This window comes from Pseudophryne corroboree, chromosome 5 (genome assembly GCF_028390025.1).
Source record: "Pseudophryne corroboree isolate aPseCor3 chromosome 5, aPseCor3.hap2, whole genome shotgun sequence".
Classification (NCBI taxonomy): domain Eukaryota; kingdom Metazoa; phylum Chordata; class Amphibia; order Anura; family Myobatrachidae; genus Pseudophryne; species Pseudophryne corroboree.
The window spans coordinates 183,994,907-184,010,175 of NC_086448.1; positions in this window are offsets into that span (position 1 = coordinate 183,994,907).

A 15,269-nucleotide genomic window follows, 5' to 3' on the forward strand; every position below is an offset into this window, starting at 1 on the left:
GGACACGGAGCAATGAAGAACGTAGGCGGGGTTTGAGAGTCAATGGAAAGTATTTATTATGTACAGGGCTGAGGTAGGGAACTGAGGCTGAAGCACAATGGTTAAAGACGTGGCTGAAGGTGAAGAACTGCGGACTGTGATTTGAAAGACGAGACTGTAGATGATGAACTGTGGAACTGTGGATGGTAGTTGAAAACGTGGCTGGAGACAAGGACTGTGGACTGTGGTAAACGAGGCTTGAAGATAATAATCTGCAGGCTGTGGTCAGTGGTACAAAGGCATGGCTGGTGAAGGAGATCTGTGGAGTGTGGCTTGAAAGACGAGGCAGAAGACCCGGGGCCGACTGTGCCCAAAGAGTCTTACTGGACTGGGTTTTCCAGGAGCGCTTCCACAGGCAGTAGCAGGCAAGAAACGGCAGGGCTGCAGCAGCAACAGAGAACCGACCAAGCAGGATCAGGAGGAACCAAGATACAGCAGGAATCCTGGGAGCACAGGCTAAAGCACCTACAACAGGGTTGTAACTTGAAGCACTGGCATCCCTGTCCTAAACCAGCCCCCTTTTATAGGGAGAGCTTCCCCTGGATTGGCTGGAAGAAACAGGAAACAGGAACTATGCTTAAAACTTGGTCTCCAACATGGCGGCGCCCAGTAATGCAGACCTTTTTGCAAAGCCACATTGCTCACTGCCCCTGGTCTCCAAGCAATGGTTCAGCAAGAGCGACCCGCTGTAGTGGCGTCCCGCCGCCACGAGCGGACCCCCTCACCTCTGCTACTGCTGCCCACGGATCCGGCGCAGCAGCCCACCTCCGCTGCTGCCCGCACAACGCCAAGGAAGCCAGCCCCGCGGCCCCAGCATACCGGTAAGACTCCGGACGCTGACAGTACCCCCCCTTTTGCGGGTGGACTCCGGACACCTATGTGGTTTAGTTGGAAACTTGGCATGAAATGTCCGAAGAAGTCTTGGAGCATGGACATCATCTGCATCTACCCAAGATCTCTCCTCTGGCCCAAACCCTTTCCAATCAACAAGATACTGGATGCGACCATAACGTCTGCGAGAATCGAGGATCTTGTGAATCTCAAATTCATCTCCATGTGCTGATTGGATCTTGGGTGATTTAGGCAGAGCGGCTCTGAACCGATTAAGTACCAGTGGTTTTAAGAGAGAAATATGAAATGCATTAGGAATTCTTAACTGCGGAGGTAATTTCACTTTGTAAGCCACAGGATTCAGCACTCTTTCGATTGGGTAAGGCCCGATAAATCTGGGCGCAAAGTTTTTTGTAGGAACCTTTAATCTTAGGTTACGTGTGGAAACCCAAACCCGATCTCCTACCTTAAGGCTTGGTACAGCTTTTCATTTCATATCTGTATAGGTCTTATATCTCTTGGATGTCTTGAGCAAAGTCTTGTGAACTTGTTTCCAGGCTTCAGTAAATTGACGAAGTGTTGACTCTGCGGCCGGAACCTCGAGCGTAGGCAGAAGTTGGAAGTCAGGAACTCTTGGATGGTAACCATAATTAATGAAGAATGGAGAAGATTTTGTGGCAGAGTGATAAAGATTGTTATGGGCAAATTCTGCGAACGGGAGGAAGTCCAGCCAGTCGTCCTGTGAGGAGGACATGAATAAATGCAGAAAAGTCTCCAGATCCTGGTTCAGTCTCTCTGTTTGTCCATCCGTTTGAGGATGATATCCTGAGCAGAAGTTTAATTTCACGCCTAGAGCAGAACATAGGGATCTCCAAAACCTGGCCACAAATTGAGGACCTCTATCAGACACGATCTCCTGGGGTAGACCATGGAGTCGAAAGATCTCTGCTATAAACAATTTTGCCAACTGGGATGCAGATGGAAGATTAACCAGAGGAACAAAGTGTGCCATTTTAGAGAATCGGTCAACTATGACCCATACGGTGTTCCGCCCACCAGACATAGGTAAATCTGTAATAAAGTCCATAGAAATATGCGTCCATGGTCTTAGTGGTACCGGCAAAGGATGGAGTAACCCGGCTGGTGGACCTTTGGGACTTTTATGCTGGGCACATTTTGGACAGGCAGCTACGAATTCCTGAACGTCAGTCCTGAGATGAGGCCACCAGTAGGAGCGTTGAATGAATTTAAGTGTCTTATGACCGCCCGCATGGCCCATGAAGGAGGAGGAGTGAGCCCATGTAAGAAGTTTTTTGTGAAGATTTGGTGCAACGAAGATCTTCCCTGGAGGAGGAAGTGGAGAGGTATTAGTTGCAGAAAAAGAGGTGGATTCCAGGATAAATTGCTCTTTTGAACGGTCAGAGGGTTCTTCTGAACTTAGGGAGCGAGATAATGCATCTGCCTTTTTGTTGAGGGAACCTGGTCTGTAACTGAGTTTAAAATTAAAACGGGTAAAGAAGAGTGCCCATCTTGCTTGGCGTGGGTTCAGACATCGGGCTGACTGTAGATACAGGAGGTTCTTGTGATCCGTGGTCACCGAAATTGGATTCTGAGCTCCCTCCAACAAATACCTCCACTCCTCAAAGGCCAACTTAATTGCCAGTAATTCCTGTTCCCCAATAGCATAATTCTGTTCAGCGGGGGAGAATCTTCGCGAGAAGAATTCACAAGGATAGACCTTCTTGTCCTCGAAAAGCTGGGATAACACTGCTCCTACTCCTACAGTAGAGGCATCAACCTCCACCAAGAACGGACGGCTGAGATCGGGTTGTCGAAGAACTGGAGCAGTCGTGAAGGCCTCCTTTAAAGATGAAAAAGCTTCCAAAGCCTCCGGAGACCACTTGGCAGGATCAGCTCCCTTCCTAGTTAATGCGGTTATAGGAGCTATGACAGAAGAATAATTTTGAATGAATCTTCGGTAGAAGTTAGCAAACCCCAGGAAACGTTGAATTCCTTTAAGGGTAGCTGGAAGTGCCCAATCCTGAATCGCCTGGACTTTAGCGGGGTCCATCTGTAACCTCTGCCCTGAAAGAATGTAACCGAGGAATGGAATCGTGGGTACTTCAAAGGTGCACTTCTCTAACTTACAGAATTACTGATTCCTTCGTAAACGAGTTAACACTTCTTTGACTTGTTCCCGGTGGGTCTTCAGATCCCTAGAAAAAATGAGGATGTCATCCAGATACACTACCAAGTAGTCATAGAGGAGATCTCTGAAGATTTCGTTAACGAACTCTTGAAAGACGGCTGGGGCGTTGCATAGGCCAAAAGGCATTACCAGGTATTCGTAATGGCCGTCGCGGGTATTAAATGCCGTCTTCCATTCATCCCCTGGGCGAATACGTATAAGATTGTAGGCCCCCCGTAAGTCCAACTTAGTAAATACAGTAGCTCCTTTAACACGGTCGAACAGTTCTGGAATCAGGGGTAACGGATATCTGTTCTTAATTGTTATGTCATTGAGACCTCTATAGTCAATACAGGGCCGCAACCCCCCATCCTTCTTTTTGACGAAGAAAAACCCTGCTCCGGCCTGGGATGTAGAAGACCTGATGAACCCTTTCTCCAAGTTCTCCCGTATATACTCCGACATGACCTGTGTCTCGGGAAGTGAGAGAGGGTAAATTCGACCTCGGGGAGGAGTCTTACCAGGTACTAGCTCAATGGGACAATCCCAAGTACGATGCGGAGGCAAGATGTCCGCCCCATGCTTACTGAAAACATATTGAAAAGATTGGTACTCCACAGGAAGTCTGGAAGGGTTGGAAGAACAGAGAGGTCTAACTGAAGGTAAACAGTTCTGAAAGCAGTCTTGTCCCCAAGAGAGAACATCCATAGTTTGCCAATCTATGTGGGGATTGTGTCTGATTAACCATGGAAACCCTAGGATTAGTTCATGAGAGGCTTTAGGAATTACAAGGAAAGAGATTTTTTCTGAATGGAGAACTCCGAGCTTCATCTTGAGAGGAATAGTACGAAAGGATATCATACCCTCTGGGATATAACTTCCATCCACTGCGGTAACAGAAATGGTATGATCCAAAGGAACCGTTTGTATTCCAGATCGTTTGACCAGAGCTGACGTAATGAAGCTTTCGGCGGCTCCGGAGTCGAGTAGTGCAGGGATGAGAAGAGAAGAAGAAGGGAGTTCCAATTGGGTTAACAGGACAGACTCTTTCTTGGTATGTAATTCTGAGAATTCTCCTAGCTTGACCTCTCCAGCACAAACTAGGAGTGGGCGTTTCCCGGACGTAGACTGCAAGTTTTAACAAAGTGATCAGATGCACCACAATACAGGTAGAGGTTCCCTTGTCGCCGTCTCTGACGTTCTTCATTGGAGAGGTGGGAGCGATTAATCTGCATGGGTTCTTCCACAGTTGGTGATGATGGTGTTGGTGGAAGTACAACTCTAGGCTTAGGGCGATCTGACCGTAACCTCTCCATACAGCGTTCTCTGTACCTCAGATCTAACTTATTGCATAAAGAAATTAGTTTATCCAACTTATCAGGTACGTCCTGAGTTGTAAGGTCATCTTTGATTTTTTCGGAGAGACCGCTCCAGAAAGCTGCAATGAGAGCCTCCTCGTTCCAGTTCAGTTCTGAGGAAAGGGTGTGAAACTGGATCACGTACTGACTGACCGTACGTTTGCCCTGACGCAGGCGCAGGATCTCCAATGAGGCGGCAGAAGTCCTGCCCGATTCGTCGAAGATTCTTCGAAAATTGGCCATGAATTCTGGATAGTTAGATAAGATGGGATCCATCCTCTCCCACAAAGGTGAAGCCCATTCCAACGCTTGCCCGGTAAGTAAAGAAATTATATAGGCTACTTTGGTTTGTGCTGATGGGAAGTTGGCCGACTGTAGTTCGAACTGGATTTCGCACTGGTTAAGAAACCCGCGGCATTGTTTTGGATTCCCATCAAATTTACTGGGAGGTGGCAAATGCAAACGTGGAAGTGGTACTGGTACAGGAGGAAGCAGGACCGGAGGTGCCAATGTGGGAGCAGCTGTAGATACTTGAGGTGCCGTCATGGCAACACAGAGAGAATCAAGACGTTCGGACATACTCTGCATGAACTGCACGATTTGAGATTGTGTGGCCTCCTGCTTACTTAAGCGAGACAGATATCTGCAGTTGAATCCCCTCCTGAGGCCTGATCACCCGTCGAATCCATTGGGCCAGTGCTTACTGTCACGTCTGGCAGGGTTTGAGGATCCGGCAGCTGAGATTTGCCCGAGGAGGTAGCAGGCTATGAATGAACCAGATGAGGGGGCTGGATATAGTTCCTTCGCATGGGACACGGAGCAATGAAGAACGTAGGCGGGGTTTGAGAGTCAATGGAAAGTATTTATTATGTACAGGGCTGAGGTAGGGAACTGAGGCTGAAGCACAATGGTTAAAGACGTGGCTGGAGGTGAAGAACTGCGGACTGTGATTTGAAAGACGAGACTGTAGATGATGAACTGTGGAACTGTGGATGGTAGTTGAAAACGTGGCTGGAGACAAGGACTGTGGACTGTGGTAAACGAGGCTTAAAGATAATAATCTGCAGGCTGTGGTCAGTGGTACAAAGGCATGGCTGGTGAAGGAGATCTGTGGAGTGTGGCTTGAAAGACGAGGCAGAAGATCCGGGGCCGACTGTGCCCAAAGAGTCTTACTGGACCGGGTTTTCCAGGAGCGCTTCCACAGGCAGTAGCAGGCAAGAAACGGCAGGGCTGCAGCAGCAACAGAGAACCCATTAAGGACTTCATTACGTGCAATTCTAAGAACATAGTATATACCATTCAATGTTCATGTAATAAGTTCTATATTGGGAGAACATCCCGACCCCTAAAAACACGCTTGGGGGAACACCTGAGAAATATTGCGAAAGGTCTAGAAACACATGCACTGTCTTTGCACTTTAAAGAGATACATGGTTGTTCATTAAAACATATAGAGAGTTTCATGGGTCTACGGCAAGTTAAGGGAAATATAAGAGGTGGTAACATCTCAACAGTATTAGCGAAAACTGAAATGAGTTATATTTACCAATATCAAACCCTTCAGCCACGTGGACTAAATAAGGACTTCGAGCTTAAGTGGTTCCTTTAAGTACATATTTGGAATTGTTTTTCAAGGTGTTTTTTATATGTCCATATCAATGTATAGTGTCTGATTTTATCCTTTTTAGTTTATTTTAGAAATGAACTTTTTCGAGAATTGGAAGAAAATACCTCCATTGACTACTTAATACTGATGTCAACAATTTCTTGCATAATGAAATGTTATTTATACATTTGTTTTTGTGTAATACATGTAATTGGGGAGAATCTATTGTTATGATGACGGCTACAGTGTAATGAGTCAGTGGAACGCATGGATATGGGTTCCCTGCTACAGGTGGAACGCACGTGTCATAACATGTGCGTCCTTCACGTAACTGCCGTGAAATACATGTGTACTTCCGTCGAATGACGGAGGAAGCTATGTAGGATAAAGGAGACAAGAAGGTGGAGCCCACAAGGATTTTTCCTCCCACTATGCATAACCCGGAGGTGGAACACAAGGGAAATCGTGTGCGCACCCTCCGGGTTATGTTATCGATGCATGCACATACACTTCCGGTAAAAACGGAAGCGGAAGTGCCGGCGTTGAAACGCACGGGGGTGGAACGCACACAGTCGTTCGCACCCGTTTTTAACAAGTTTACAAATTTTATAAAAGATTGTATCACCCACTAATCCCCCTAATTCTCTTCTAACCGATGTTAGGCCATTTAAAACTTTGGGATCCTAAACGGAGGTTATTATTAATTACCGGACATTTTCACTTCCGGGATTAAATTTTGAATAGAAGTTGGATTAGCTAGTTTTCATAATTTAGAGGATATAGATGCTTTCTGGGAATACAGGCATAAAAATAATGTATATGTATTTCTGATTTTATTGTAATTTTTATGTATCGGTGTATAATTATGATGTCATTTTCTGATGTGATATGATTGGTGACCCACCATTTAAATACAGTGGGATATCACAGTGCCAGCATGTCTTGATAAAGGCTCCATTAAGAGCCGAAACGCGTTGACAGAACCTGGCACCGTGATACAGAACTCTTCTACACACCGGGGACCAAGGAGGTATTTGCCACATCACTTTGTCCTTTGGGGGGTCCGGACTTACCCCAATGTGACTAGTGGTAGAAGTATTTTATTTTTCTTTGGAAACCCCTTTTTTTCTAAATTGTGTTTTTATGGATATTAACTTCTTTGTAAAAATATTTACTCCAACTATGGGGTTCATGTGATTAAATTTTTTTTTTATACACATAAAATCATTCCATTTTAAAAGAAAAAATTGATCTCTGGACTTTTGTGTTGAAAAACCTTTTTTTATGATCGTGGAGAACTGTTATTATACAATCCATCTTTTGGAGGGGGATTTATCTCCAATTTCTGGATAAAGAAACCCAGATAGGAGGTCATTACCATCTAATCGTGTGAGTGTTGGTACGCATCCCTGTTTAGAAATTTCCTGGTGAAGGTCACGTGTGGTCCCATTGAAAAGATACCCATATATACACATCTCGGGGTACTCCATTGTGAGTTGGGGTACGCTTTACAGATAACCACCATCTTTTCCTGTGGATATAAGTGGGCTATATATAAGCTGGTATAAGGCATTTCCACACATTGCCTGTCATCTTCTTTCCACATACCCATGGGAACTGAGAATTCTCGGGGAAAGAATTGATGATAGAGGGAAGAAAGAAGTCTCCACATATACACTTTCATCCAGACTAAAGAAACCTTTCAGAGTTGGCAAACTCCCTCCTCATAAGTGAGTAGGGTACGCATCCTTCTTTAGAAATCTCGGGGTGAAAGTCATTTATGGTCCTGTTATAAAGAAACCGTGATATACATGTCTTGGTGTACTCCATTGTGAGTTGGGGTACGCATTGTGGAGTCTAACTATCTCCCTTGTTTGAAGCCTAGTGGGTAATAGAATATAAGGCGAATACGAAGCATTTCTACACATCTGCCTCTATTTTCTCTTTTCATATATATCTATTGGGACTGAGTACTCCGGATAAAAGGCTTTGAGATACTGGAGACAGAGGACAAGAGAATCTCACCACATATACAACATACAAGGAACGTATAAACTTCATTCTTAAATTCACAGGAATAGGCGCTTATACGAGTATTCCCTCCTGCTGTTTTCTACCAGAGAACCGACCAAGCAGGATCAGGAGGAACCAAGATACAGCAGGAATCCTGGGAGCACAGGCTAAAGCACCTACAACAGGGTTGTAACTTGAAGCACTGGCATCCCTGTCCTAAACCAGCCCCCTTTTATAGGGAGAGCTTCCCCTGGATTGGCTGGAAGAAACAGGAAACAGGAACTATGCTTAAAACTTGGTCTCCAACATGGCGGCGCCCAGTAATGCAGACCTTTTTGCAAAGCCACATTGCTCACTGCCCCTGGTCTCCAAGCAACGGTTCAGCAAGAGCGACCCGCTGTAGCGGCGTCCCGCCGCCACGAGCGGACCCCCTCACCTCTGCTACTGCTGCCCACGGATCCGGCGCAGCAGCCCACCTCCGCCGCTGCCCGCACAACGCCAAGGAAGCCAGCCCCGCGGCCCCAGCGTACCGGTAAGACTCCGGACGCTGACACTGGCCATGGAACCTAGGGACTACATGGTATCCCTGAATATACAGGATCCTTACCTGCATATTCCTATTGCCATTTCACATCAGCGATATCTGCGGTTTGCTATTGGCAACCTCCATTTTCAACTAACGGCTCTTCCGTTTGGACTGACCACGGCCCATCTGATTTTCACCAAGGTCATGGCTGTGATGACAGCTCATCTCCTCTACAGGGAATCAGGATCCTGCCATATCTAGATGAACTGCTGATCCTGGCAAGCACCCAAGATGTCCTCCTGAGCCATCTCCTGCTGATGGTGCAATTCCTCACAGCTCACGGGTGGCTGGTCAATTGGAAAAAGTAATCCCTGGTCCCTGCGCGGCGCATGGTGCACCTGGGGGCTCTACTGTCTCCAGAGAAGGTCCTGAGGCTTCAGGACAGTATCAAATACTTCCTCTCTTGCCCAAAAGTGATCATTCACTCGGCGATGCAAGTACTAGGCCTGATGGTGTTGATTTTCAACATGGTGGGGTATGCTCAATTCCATTCTCGTGCTCTCCAATGGTTAATCCTATCCAAGTCAAGTGGGACAGTCTGCCTCAGCGGATAAGATCTCCTGACTCCGGAGGTTCACTTGTCTCTGTCCTGGTGGCTCCAGGATCAACAGTTGAGCAAGGGCCGTCCCTTCTGGATCCCAACTGGGTCCTCTTGACAACAGACGCCAGTCTGAGGGGCTGGGGTGTGGTATTCGAGCAACACTATCTACAGGGTCGCTGGACCAAGGAGGAGTCTTTCCTCCCCACCAACATTCTGGAACTGCGGGCAGTGTTCAATGCGTTGACACTAGCCCTGCCTCTATTAAGGAACAGGCCTGTTCAAGTACAGACGGACATCACCACCGCAGTGGGTTACATAAATCATCAAGGTGGCACTCGAAGCCGACAAGCAATGAGGGAAGTGTCCAGAATTCTTCAATGGGCGGAACGCCATCTGCCAGCAATATCGGCAGTGTTCATTCCGGGTGTCCTCAACTGGGAAGCAGATTTCCTCAGTCGTCAGGACGAACACACCGGAGAGTGGAGCCTTCATATGGAGGTTTTTCAACTCCTAGGGGACAAGTGGGGCATACCAGATGTAGACCTGATGGCGTCTCAACACAATCACAAGGTTCCGGTCTTCGGATCAAGGACAAGGGATCCTCAAGCAGAGTTCGTGGATGCACTAGCAATTCCATGGAATTTTCGTCTGCCATACGTGTTCCCTCCAGTTTCACTCCTGCCCAGGGTTCTGCGGAAGTTCAAGCAAGAAGGAGGAATACTACTTCTAGTTGCTCCAGTGTGGCCCAGATGGCATTGTTTCTCAGACCTGCAGCGTCTCTCGATGGAACATCCTCTACTACTTCCTCAACACCCAGATCTCCTCGTTCAGGGCCCTTGTGTCTACCCAGACCTGGCCAGTCTGGCTTTGATGGCAAGGCTCTTGAAGCACCACTCCTAAGGGCCAAGGGATTCTCTGAGGTGGTCATCCAAACTATGCTGAAGGCCCGTAAACCGGCTTCGGCTCGGATTTAAGACAGGGTTTACAAGTTCAGAACCTTATGGCTTCTGGCTTTTCTGCAACAGGGCCTGGACTTAGGCCTTCGTCTGGCCTCCCTCAAGGTTCATGTCAGGCTGTCAGGATTCTGATTCAGTCTGTTCCCGGAGGGGGCACTAGTGGGTCAGTGTTGGAATGACGTATGAAACGTGGAGACTGAATAAAGTCCTGCGCATATGCGCTGATGTTTAATAAACACAAAAGTCACAGAACAATGATATTATAATAGATGGTACGTAGCATTGGTAGTAGCAGAAATTAAATGATAAACGGTAACTGAATCCAAGATGATAGTAAAAAGTCTTTGGCAACACAAATATATATTGGTGATAAGTTGATGGCAGAATGCAGAAGGTTTAAAGCAAATAAAGTCACTGGAAACACAAATGTGAAATAACTTGGTAGCTGGAAGTAAACGGATTTGTAAATAACTGAAGTGCTGGCTGCAATGCACAGAATGGAATGCTTGTAGTAAGGTACACAAGTTAGGCAATGAATAACACCTGAGGAGAGTCTCTTACTGCTGATGAACTGTGGCAGGCTGTGGCTGGAGTCTGGAACAAGCAGGAGAAATGCAGAATGATGAATGAAGTGATGAGAGTATCCACGGGGAACCACTGGAGACAGGAACACGGGGAACCACTGGAGACAGGAACACGGGGAACCACTGGAGACTGGAACACAGGGAACCACTGGAGACTGGAACACGGGGAACCACTGGAGACTGGAACACAGGGAACCACTGGAGACTAGAACACGGGGAACCACTGGAGAACTTGACACACCAAATGTGACTCGCTGTCCGAGGCGATGAGAACGAGCCAGGAACTAAAGTTTATACCCCTTGCTCTGTGATGATTGGATGAATCTCTGTGAGAACACACCCTCCTGGATTGGGTGCCCAGATCAGCTGAGAGTTAACTAGAGCTGGTGATTAACCGGGAGAGTAATTCTGTAGAAAGTTAATGCAATGCAATGCTGGTTGCTGGCTGGGATCAGTAGTGCACCGGGAGTTAATGCTGTTTAACTAGAAGCACTGTGTACTTTAGGCTGCTGGCTGAAACCAGTGGTTACCAAAAGATAGAACTGGTTAGGTGGAGCACAGTGAGCTGTAGGCTGCAGGAGACTGAAGACTGGAAATGGAACTTCTGGGACCTGTAGTTCCACAGGTCCAATTCACAGGGGATACTCTGAGGAGAGAGGACTGAAGCCAGGAGACGCCTGTTCACTGGAAGTGATGCGATGGAGAATGTAGATTCCTGACAGTACCCCCCCCCCTTTTATGGGTGGGCACCGAACACCCACGCTGGAACTTGGAGGATCCTTGAAAAAGAACTTAGGAATACACAAAAGCAGAGGTCCTCAAAAGTCTTCCCAACTTTCATCTTCAGAACAAGTAGACCATTCATGGTCATTTGAGACAGAATTTACTTCCTGGGGGAAGGCATAGCTCGGAAGGATAGAACCCCCCCATAATGTAACTTGAGTCATCATCAACAAACTCACTTTCAGAGTCAGAGTTCAGGTCTAGTGTGGTCATGGGAGCCTTTTGTTTAGGAACAACAGTCTCTGAGACAACCTGTGGACCAGTGAATTTGAAGCTATATGGGACACCAGGACTAGGGTTTACAGCAGCATAGCCAACACTTACGTCAACAGATGGTAGACTTTGAACTGGTTTTGGAGCTCTCCAATTCCTGTAATTCTTGAAATCTCTGATACATTGATTCAACAGAACCTGATCATGTTTGGAAAGAGTTGAGTCGAAAAACTGAGAACTGGAAGACTGATCAGAAGACTGAGCAGATGTTGAATCCGGGGAGTCAACACTTTCAGAAGTGTTGCTGTAGGATGGAGACATGGAAGTATATGCAACTTTCAAATCTAAAGTCTGAGAACCTTGTCTTGACTTTGCAGCTTGGTGTTAGGATTACTAGGTTTATTGTAGAAAAGAACCAGTAAAATATCAGCATACAGAAACTGGATCCTTGATTAACATGGAACAGAACACAATATTTCCAGATAATTGTAATGGCTTGTTATAGAAACAGGGAGGATGATTATGCTCGAATATAGGTATAGTCCAGGTTAATTACAGAGGTGAAATAAACATGAAGAAATCCGGGTTTAAACCAAGCAGGGGGAAAATAACATACCAAAACGTAGTAATCAGGCAGGGGTGGAAACAGACTGCAAATAATAATACAGGAATGCAGATGTTGATCCAGCAGGATTAGAAGTCTTGTAGCTAGGCATATGTAACGGCAAACTGCAGGAAATGTCTCCAAGATGTAGGTATGGCAGAAGCAGAACAGGATAACTGGAGAGAGCCTAGTCACACTCCAGACGGAACCACAATGATCTGCACATGAATGCTGGTGAGCTGGAGCTAAATAGCAGCACAAGGTGTTGGCCACAGCTGCTCACAATCAGGTAATCAACCTGCAGGGACAGAGTGTGCAACTGCCATTCAGACCTAAGGCAGCAAGTGAGACCCCTAGAGGCAGGAATGAGACAATGCAAGGCAACACAAACACACAGACAGTCCTAACATTATCCCCCCCTTAAACAGGCGGATTCCAGACGCCTAAAAGTTCACCTTCTCTTCTTTTTTCCTCTCCTCTTTTTGGGTTGCCTAGACCTATTTGAAGGTGTCACAAAGACACTACTCGGCAGTACAGGTCCATCAATTATAAGTCTAGGATCCTCCAGAAGCTCGCTCTCAGAATCAGAGCCACAACCCAACGGCAGTAGTGACCCCTTATTTTCTTGGATCGTATCAAGAGCGGATGGTAAATTTGAAGAAGCCAAACTTGCCGAGCAATCTGCGTGAACACCTAAAGATACGTGCCCACATCTCAAAAACTGAGGGTGCTGCCCACACTGCAAAGGCAGGTTCTCAGACGGGCACACTTTAACAGATTCATCCAGGAGAGCGAGGACAGTTGGTGGATTGAATCTTTCGGACACTGCCTTGAGGAAAGCGGGCAAATCTTGTAAAACTGGATCTTCCGCATCTATAAGACCATTTACCCACTTCAAGGCCCTCCCTCTGAACCTCATACATATGTTAGCAATGATATCAATAGGGGAAAAGTCATCAAAACTCAGATAATACTTGAAGAGAGCTAAACACTGAGAGATATCTCCATCAAAGTAAGGCAGTTCCTCAACGACTCGGCTTTCCAAATTAGATGTTACATCAGGGAGGATAGACAACCGTGGCCTCTCAGACAAGATGGACTCTTCTTGCACCTTAGACAGGGAAGTCTCAGATGGCCCCGGTGGGGCAGACATTTCGGGCAAATCTTGGATCTCGGGCATGGCAGGCACCTCTATCTGGTGCTGGACAGGTGGAGCCCCCTCCTGGGGCTGGACAGGCAGAGCCCCTCCTGGGGCTGGACAGGCAGAGCCCCCTCCTGGGGCTGGACAGGCAGAGCCCCCTCCTGGCGCTGGACAGGCAGAGCCCCCTCCTGGGGCTGGACAGGCCTTGGCACGACCTCTGGCAAGGCGGACACCTCTCGGACCTCTGGCAAGGCGGACACCTCTCGGACCTCTGGCAAGGCGGACACCTCTCGGACCTCTGGCAAGACGGACACCTCTCGGACCTCTGGCAAGGCTGACACCTCTCGGACCTCTGGCAAGGCGGACACCTCTCGGACCTCTGGCAAGGCGGACACCTCTCGGACCTCTGGCAAGGCGGACACCTCTCGGACCTCTGGCAAGGCGGACAGCTCTCGGACCTCTGGCAAGGCGGACACCTCTCGGACCCCTTGCAAGGCGGACACCTCACGGACCTCTGGCAAGTCAGACACCTCACGGACCTCTGGCATGGCAGACTTGGATGACTGAGTGACCCTGAAAGACAAAATAACATTTGGACTGACCATTGACACGGCCGTCCTAATTTGCCCAATAGATGGAAAAACAGCGTCCTCATGCCATGAGGCAAGTGCAGACAGGTCCTCATGCCATGAGGCAAGGGCAACAGAAACCTCATGCCGTGAGGCAAGGGCAACAGAGACCTCATGCCGTGAGGCAAGGGCAACAGAGACCTCATGCCGTGAGGCAAGGGCAACAGAGACCTCATGCCGTGAGGCAAGGGCAGCAGGGACCTCATGCCGTGAGGCAAGGGCAGCAGGGACCTCATGCCGTGAGGCAAGGGCAGCAGGTACCTCATGCCGTGAGGCAAGGGCAGCAGGGACCTCATGCCATGAGGCAAGGGCAGCAGGGACCTCATGCCGTGAGGCAAGGGCAGCAGGGACCTCATGCCGTGAGGCAAGGGCAGCAGGGACCTCATGCCGTGAGGCAAGGGCAGCAGGGACCTCATGCCCGAAGGCAAGGGCGGTAGAGTCCTCATGCCCAAAGGCAAGGGCAGCAGGGCCGGACACCCCTCCTGGGGTTGCTGGGCCGGACACCCCTCCTGGGGTCGCTGGGCCGGACACCCCTCCTGGGGTCGCTGGGCCGGACACCTTTCCTGGGGTTGCTTGGCCGGACACCTTTCCTGGGGTCGCTTGGCCGGACACCCCTCCTGGGGTCGCTTGGCCGAACACCCCTCCTTTTGAAATTTGAGCACCACAGTGGCATAACTGAGCAGAATTAGGCACTATGGCAGAATGAGGAAAGCTCTTTTTAGGTTTGCGAGCAGGACATAATTGAATAAAATGTCCAGACCTGCCGCAATAAAAACAAAGTTTTTTATCCCTTCTATGTTTTTTTTCTTCCTCAGAGAGGCTGGGTCGTGGAGAGCTCCAGAACTTGCCTTTGCTAGGGATTGGAAAACAGCGGCCAGAATTGAGAGCACCAGACTCATATTTTTCCCTTTTTCCCTGCGTCTCCTTAAAGGGAACTGGTAATCTTATTGAATATTCAGGCAGAGCAGACAGTATCTCTGAAGACAGGGTTTGAATATTCTCCAGTTTCTCTCTGAAATCCACTAGCAATGTAGAACCCACGAACGGCATAAACTCGAGAGGCAGGGAATTTTTTTTAAATGAAGCCATTTTATGAAATTCAGCTATACCTCAAACTCCTGCACACGTTTATTTGGGCAGATCATTCTGTTAGGATTACTAGGTTTCTCTGTGTGTGCATACCTGAAATGAGGTCAG